The sequence below is a fragment of the Pinus tabuliformis genome, chromosome J (assembly GCF_031772625.1).
Source record: "Pinus tabuliformis cultivar Carrire ecotype Pingquan chromosome J, CPIR1, whole genome shotgun sequence".
NCBI classification, from domain to species: domain Eukaryota; kingdom Viridiplantae; phylum Streptophyta; class Pinopsida; order Pinales; family Pinaceae; genus Pinus; species Pinus tabuliformis.
Window position 1 is genome coordinate 498,113,860 of NC_142295.1, and position 8,723 is coordinate 498,122,582.

Below are 8,723 nucleotides of genomic sequence, written 5' to 3' on the forward strand. Positions count from 1 at the left end.
TATTAAGATAAGGCACATGTCATTAAAGTATTCACCCCTTCCTTAGCATGATTCATGGCCACTTGAAATCTTTTATATCAAAGTAGTTAGAAAACGATAATGTTAGATTCCAAATTTCTCCATGCTCCACCCCTTCACCCCCCTTCACCCCCAAACCTACTCCACCCCTTCACCCCTCAAACCTATACTATAGAATGGCTCTTGACCTCTACAAAAGCTTCCTCTTCCAGATATCTCTTAGGGTCATGAAAGGATCCTTATCACTTGTGATGAACGTAATATTGATAGGTTGGGATTTTGTCAGGGTTTGAGGCATGCAAGACAAATGTCAGGATCTGAGGCAAGACAAATGTCAGGATCTGAGGCATGTAAGACAAATGGGTGTCTTTATCTTTAACTAACTTCGAATCTTAATATATAAGATCAATCCATAAAACATGGACCCTTATATTAGTATAAGTCCAATAATATAAGCCCCTGCCAAAATGATAATATTTTATTAAATGGAAGGTTGTTCCATAAGCATGCTTGAAGAGGATTTCTTTAAAAAAAGTTACATGAATATTAAAACCTAAAAAGGTGACATATGTGACCAGGAGCATGCTAGAAGGATACTCATAAGTTCTCTATTTTGGTAAAGATAGTTATAAGTTCTTTACTTTGCTATGTATTATAGAAGAAAGTTAAAAGGGCTTTCTACCAAAAGAAAGTTCAAATTCTTTTCAGAAATATGTGAAAAGTAATATATTTTTGTTTATACATCTTTTATAATTTTATATTTATGTAAATATTAGCTAATTATGAATATAATGTGTTAAATTTTTTAAATAATTGATTATTAGTTTGGTGATTTATAATATGTGATATTTGTTTAGCATTTTGAAGGAATATATCATATGGTAATAAAGTTTGTTTTCATTAAGTTAATTTACTAGTAGTATGATTCACTATAGGTGTTACTTTAAGTTAGGTTATAAGTGCTTTAAGGTAAAGAAAATTGGTTATAAACTCGTGTCATGTTGTATTCTTGAGACAATTCCTACTTACATAACCATGCCAAGACATCGAAGTTTAATTTTGTAAATGATTGGATACAAATTGTATATAAGCTAAGTGTTGTGGGACAATAGATCTTAAATAGTCAATTGAAGACTATTTATCAACTAACATAGATACTTAAGTGTATATAGGAATGAATTGCAAAATAAGAAATATAAATTGAAAGGTTTTTAACATTAAACAAATGTTTCCAATATCTTAATGAAGAAGACACACTGAAATAGTATTGTAGTTCTTAATCACTTTATAAATAATAACTACATGAAATACTTAACATACAACTAAACAAGAAGAGGTATGACATAAACATATTAAATCCATTCATAAATATCTTTCATTATTAAGTTTGTTGCATTTGAACTAAGGGAAAATCAACACTCAATTTTAGCCTCTTAAAAAGTAATTCATATACACTGCATATTATATAGATGCAAAAGGTTGTGATTCATAATATATAAATTCACACAAAGAAATAAAACAAACTACAAATGGCTGAAAGAAGAATCTATTATAATTGATCCACTTCAAAATATCATTCACACATTTTTATAGAGATAATACAATCTCATTTTTTCTCCAAAATTCCAATCCTTCTTTTGAGTTTCTTTAATTTATTTACACAAAAATATTACAAGCGGAGTTTATTACAAATATAAATATTTTGGGATCTACTATATAAAATAAGAAAGTGCTTTAACAACTTGAACTAAAAATCTGGCATATATGTTGATTCAGATGCATCTGTTAAGGAGATCAAAATCTTCATGAAGCATTTTTTGCCATCTTATCCCAATCTTTTCTAATTGGATGATGAAATATTGATAACTTTCTATAAAAAAAAAAAAAAAAAACATCCAACTCGGTGTACTTTTGATAATTAGGAATAGTTGGAAACAAATTTCTTACTTGACAATGAAGATAGAAATCATTCATTAATTTATCTACTACAATTTTTCCTATCAATGCTCCTACCATGTCTTTAAACTTGTCCACCTTATTTATTTCCCTCAATAATAGCTCTTTATAGGCATCCAAACGTATCAAAACTTGATTTACATCACAACAAGATGAGAGACCTAATTGAATCAAAGAATTAAACATGCTATGTTAAGAATTTATATTTTTCTTTACCATTGTACATTTATCCTGATCCTGTTGAAGTAAATTTAATTTAGTCAAGACCTTGTTAGCCAATTTACTTTTGCTTTGGAAAGTTCCTAAAGCGTATAATTGCTCCCAAGTTTTGGAATTCAAAAATTTCACAATTTTATTGACCTTATAAAGTCTATTTCCTAATTGATCTTAGGACTATTGAATGGATTCTTCTATATTTTAGACCAAATTAGACTCATCACCTATAACTTTGAAAGAATTTTGCATCTTTGAGATCTTAGTGACAATTTTAACCCATATAAGTTTCCTTTCTTATGTTAAGGTTGTTGTGCCCACCAGTTGATTTTGTAAATGTTGTTTATCTTATTGGAGTCTAGCTTTAAGATGTGATCTATGTTTATGGTAGCATTTCTATCAACTACCTGCTCCTTAAGTTTATCAATTTCTATGTTTCTCACTGAGATTATTTTCCTAATATTTTTAATTTGAACATCCTTTATACTTAAAGCTGACATATTTTCAGCTAAATTCTCAAATGGATCAACTAATGTTGATGGTGTTGAAGAAGATGATGGAAAAACATGTTCAATTCTTTCTTTTGATAAGAGTTCAATTTATTGCTCATAATTTTTCTACCTTTTTATTCAACATTAATATTATATACAATAATTGTTCCTTCAATTTATGTATGTCTTCCAATTTAGGTGTTTGAACATGTTTTATACTTGGAATTTTAAACTTTCTTCTTAATACCTAAATGTTTGTATCTCAAGATTTAATTTGGGTATGTATTGAATAAGAGTCCTTTGGGTCTACCCCAATTTATTAATCCATTTATCTAGTTCATTAATCTTCATTTGTTTAGTTTGATAGCAATATTTTCCAGTTTCAACTAATTTATGACTTTTGTCACCACATTTTCTAATTTTTATGCATTCAAGGTAGTATTTGTTAAGCTTATAAAAATCATCTCTCTAGTCTACCTGCGCAGATCATATGATCTACCAAATGTATTTTCTTGAGTTCTATAGTAAACCTGGCTTCCCTGTAATCTTCTATAGATTTAATTATTTGAGCTTTGGGTTCTAAAATGGCCACATTCAATTGTCCTTTGTCATAGTCTAGGGCAAACAATAACCTAGTTTAAGATGATCTTGAACCTTGTCTCCACAATTTTTAATAAGGATCTTGCTTCATTTTAATATTCTTATTTTTAATCTCCATAAACTGTGAATAAATGTTATCATGCTTCCCTGTAGTTTAAGGTGACATGCTTGAAGATGAAGTTTCTTGGAATACAAAAGCTATTGGAAAAATTTTCCAAGTAAAGGCATGCTTGCTTAATGTAGCCTCTTTTGTGCTTTGTGTCGATACTTCAATTTCTCTCTCTTCATTTGTTCTTAGTATTTTCCTGGAAGGGTGGTCTTCCTTTGTTTCATATATTGTCTAAAGACTTTGAGTATAAGTTCTCTTTAGACTTTTCTCTTTTGTTTGAGGTGTTTCCAGAATAAGTAGCTAAGATGACTATTGAACTCTTGAACTGTATTCCATGCTTGGACATTACTCTCTTTCCCAAGTTTTCCTTATTGGATATCTTTTAATGTTTAGTTATTTGTATGATATAATCTTAAATTGATCACAGGCTCATACTTTTGCTTGTGGAAAATCCATTTGTTTAATCAATTCTTCCACTTGTTGAAGAGGTACTCTAGTATTCACTGAAAATGGACGTACCTCCTTCAGTTTGAACATCACTTGTTGCTTTTTGGAGATGAAGTGCAAATGATCTAAAGAAAAAAATTGTCTGATGTACTCCAAAGTGAATATTTTCAGTCAGAGAGACAAGAAGATGATATGGTGGAAGCTCACAACCATACACTCTAATTCTTGTGAAATCTTCAAACAAATACTAGCCTCCAACTTTGGTGTTTGGACTGAGATATATAATTTTATTTATTTCTAGAAACACTCTAGGTGGAGTCTCTTCAAACATGAGAGAATAAACAATAGAGATAGATTATTGAAAAAATCTATAAAACCTAAACTATTTGGCTGGTTTCTAATGATTTGAGTTGAAAAGATTACAATGGATGGGTTTCCTTCTTCATCCTAAATCTTCAAATGCAGACTAGAAAAAATTTCAGCTGGAAAACATAAGAACAAATGGACTTGATATGACTTACATCTAAAGTATTTAGTCTAACCATCTTGAGACAACTAAAAATTAATACTTTATGTAAGGTATTAGCTGAAATGGAATTTGATGAAGGAATTTTTCAAAGAGGAAATGGATACTAAGAAACATATGATAGTTTCATCAACAAGTTGGTCATGATCGTACCTTAGTAGACAAAAAACCATGGAAATTATTTTCTTAGACAACTCAGGAAAGATAATGGAAGGATATGGAGGTGGAGTTTCAAATTGAGGGGCATTCAATGGTAAATAAGACTCAAGAAGCATAGTTGTATCTTCTAGGGTTAACTCTCAATAATCAAGGATAAGGGTGTCCTCATTTAAAGTTTGAGTTTTGTTGGGAATTACTACCCTAAGCATCTCTTGAAAGGATTAAATGGTTATGGTAAATAAAACAATGTCATTCTTAGAAACCACTGATTGTTTTCTTAGGACATATTGATTAGAACACCATGTCATGATTTCAGGAAAATTATATGTCTGAGGGATGGTAAATAGGGCTAGGTATAATTCCCAAACTAGAGAAATATCTTGTTGGTCTATAAATTGTCGATAGGCCCAATTCCTTAATTCAAAAAAGATTGAATACACACTAGGTATCATGTACATCCCCTTCCGAGTAAATCATAGGTATATTGCCAAGATTCAATGGTTGAGAACCCTTTGTAGATGAGGGATTAGAATTTTTAGTCTTCATTGTGGAAACATAAACGAGAGATGATTTACAATTACCCATACAAAAATGGTGGAGAGTACTAGTAGGGTTGATGGAAGTTGTTCGTAACAAGGTCTTGCTAATTCTTATCATCTTCTCATCATCGTACAATTGAAAATTCAACTAAAATTTCATTTTCCTCCTTTTATGGCCAAGCTAATTCTTTCTGGATGTGTGGCGATTTTTTATTAGGTAGGGATCTACCATATATGCATTGCCACTCATTTTTTAAATTTATGTTGTGATGACGTTCATTACATCTCAACATGACAATTAGCTTCCATGTGGATTTCTAGTAATTTGTTATTAGGTCCAGTTGTGCATCTAGTCCCATCGACCTTCAAACCTATTTTTCCTAGACCAATATGAAAAGCCACTTTAGGCAGGTGGGGGGTGAATAGCCTCTCTACTAGCCATGTTTCATCAAGGATTTTATATCGTGATGTCATTCCGGAATCCCCCCTCCTCTTGTTGTTAACTATTGAGCACATTTGGGGGTCCTGAAATGGATGAGGACTATTGTTTTGGAATTCCTTTAGATCCACCTTGATCAGAGACTTTCCTTTTACCCTTATTGCAAAATGGGCAGATTATCTTGAATTTTGATTTTTTTTTTTCGACTAAAAAATAATTGTTTTCATAGAAATTACAAATTATAGCACATGGAGAAAATAAAAAAAATTGTGCTACAACAGGTCATAAATGAAATCTAATTGGTCTTAAGCTTAGCTAAGTTGTTCATAACTAAACACTCCATGAACGCATTTAACCAATGTCAAATAGTCATGGTAACGTCGTCCACATCTACACAACATAAGGAAGAAAACTTCTTTCTCTACTTTGTAGTCCCTTAAGTGTGTTCTTCATTCTAATGCTCTTAATGTAAGTGGGAAGAACCCATCTTATTGTTTACCTTCTAGAATAACCTAATAGAATTATACCTTGGTTGTAAAGCACATTGTGAGTAGAAATTAACAAATGAAAGGGATGTTTCCTAAACAACCTAGCTCCCATGATCCTCTACCACCATCCATATCTCTTTTGAAGTCCACAAATTACTTTTCCATATCTATATTTGGTTATTTATATGTTTGCATATCAATCTAGAACATGGGGAATTCATTTTTTTAAACTTTAGTCGCATGAGAGAAGGTTGTGAATAAGTTGATTTGAATTTATAATGAAAGTGCGTGCATGAGAATGAAGGTGGTGGATTTCCATAATGATGGAGGTTCTTACACTTCCCCATGTGATTGTACTTAACCCCCATGCCCTTATAACTATGTTTGATAGTATTTTTCACCAACCAATTAGCACATGCATCTAATGTCAGATTATAAGTCAAGGATGGTAGTTAATGTTTAAATAAGATGCATGGTAAATAAAAATAAATGAGAGAATTTTGAAAAATTAGGATTATTAATCCCCTTTCCCCTTCTTTCCTCTTACCTTCTACTAGATTCATATCCCCTCTCATTATCTCCACAACCAACACTTTTGAATTGATATTTACATATCTTGAGTATACTAGGGAAGACACACCACATGGTATATAGAAAGCATATTACTAAAATTATATATGCACCCATTCATTAATTAAGCCTTGGGCTTAAACTGAACACTAGGAATTTGTTATGAATCACATGCCTTAAAATGATAAGAATTCAATGAATATAATCCACCTTGAGGGAGGAACTTCCTTTTAAGATGAATACAAGACAAGAAAAGATATGATGATCCCAAGACTAAGTCTCAATGGTGTGTGTGTGTGTGTGTGTGTGTAGGAGACAAAGGGCACAATTATAATGGAATGGAACAATGAAATATTCTAGCATATATAACCATATAAGTATAATAAATCCATATCTAGGGCTTCATAAAGGGTTTTAGATTTAACATGGGGTTTGACAGGAAATTTAAATGCCCCTCCCCTTCAAATAAGTGTTTTCCTCAATACTTGACTAACTACATGTATTTATTCATGAATAACTCATCTTTGAATGTCACCTCTTACACTAGTAGGTTCTTACATTTGATGAGGTACTTAGTGATTGCTCAAGTTCTTAACTAATTAATTCTAGTTTCAAGGATTGTTTCTAGTTCTAGTATGATTTTTCCTTCTTCATTAATCTCTGGTAAAATAGTGTGGAATAGTTTCTTGGCATCTATTAAATTTTTTAAGCAAGAAACATGGAATATTGGATGTACACATGAAGGTGGAGGTGTTAGCCCCCTAATTTGCTCTCTTTTGGCCATTTTTCCCTTCCTAAATTATAACCATTTACCGTTGTTTTACCTCTCTTATACACCCTCATCTTGCACTAGTCCAAGAATGATGACATATTTCGTATGAACTTTATATTTCATATTTTTAACTTAACTTAGCATTAATTAATTATTTATTACATGATTTCTTCCTTATGATCACTCTTGTAACTTATCGATATCTCCAATGTTTATTTGGTAGTCAAGTGCTTACCGTGACCACTGATCCTAGTGCAGGATTGGATCTTGCACCGGTGCCAGCACAACGAATCCTTGCAGCAGATCCAGACCTCCTTGATCACCACCTCGTTTTGCGCAGCTTCAGCCATGACAGTAGGATAGATCCAATGGTAGCCAAGATCAAACTTATGAAGAACGAACAGCTGGAGATTGGCTACGGCTAGTTTTGTTGAACTGCCTAATTTTGAAGGCCGAGAAGCTAAATTCTGCATATCGGTTATGTAATTGGTTAAATGATCTTTTTGGCCTTCGGCCAAAGATCTATATAATGAAGAATGTAAATAGGACAAGATAGTTTTTGGATAGAAGTTTGTATAGAATAGAGATATAGCCAGAGAGGCGGTAACAAGATTGTATTTTGTTATCGCCTGAATCTGGACTGGACTATGTATTCACGCATGTATTTGCCTCAATGAATTAATAAGAAGGGAGCTCCGCCTCATGTTTCATAAATCGTATTTCTGTGTTTGAAAGCTGATGAATTGATAAATTACTGAGCATCATTTCTATTTGAAAGGGAAACGCGCTGGTTGGCTAGGGCCCAGCCAACCCAACACATTTACCCTATTTTCTATTCTTGTAATTTATGCTTATATTGTCAAGTGTGATTTAATTTCCAGCACATGCATTCCTATTTGAGTGAAAGTGGATCTGCTGTGTGAAGTAGTTAAATTTCTTTTTCCTGCATCTGATTTCGGATTGGTTTTCTTGCCTGGTCCAAGCAGGAGAAATAAAACTGCACCAGTGCACACTGGTGTGCTATTCATTTTCTACAGTTTTGTTTGATTGGTTTTCCGGCCTGGTCCAAGCAGGGGAAATAAGCCTGCACCAGTGCACGTTGGTGTGCTATTCATTTTCTGCAGTTTTGTTTGATTGGTTTTCCCTGCCTGGTCCAAGCAGGAGAAATGAACCTGCACCAGTGCACGTTGGTGTGATGTAACAAGCCTTTTTAGTTTACTTCCAACAGTTTTCTTGCTTTCATCAAATACTTCATGACATGATAAATTATATGGATTGTTTCTTTATTTCTGCACTTTGTTAAAATTAGAAACATTCATTTTTATGTGTGCAATTTGATTTCACAGTATAATAACACTTGCAGTAATTAAGCACTCATTTCAAGAATTAAATGCTA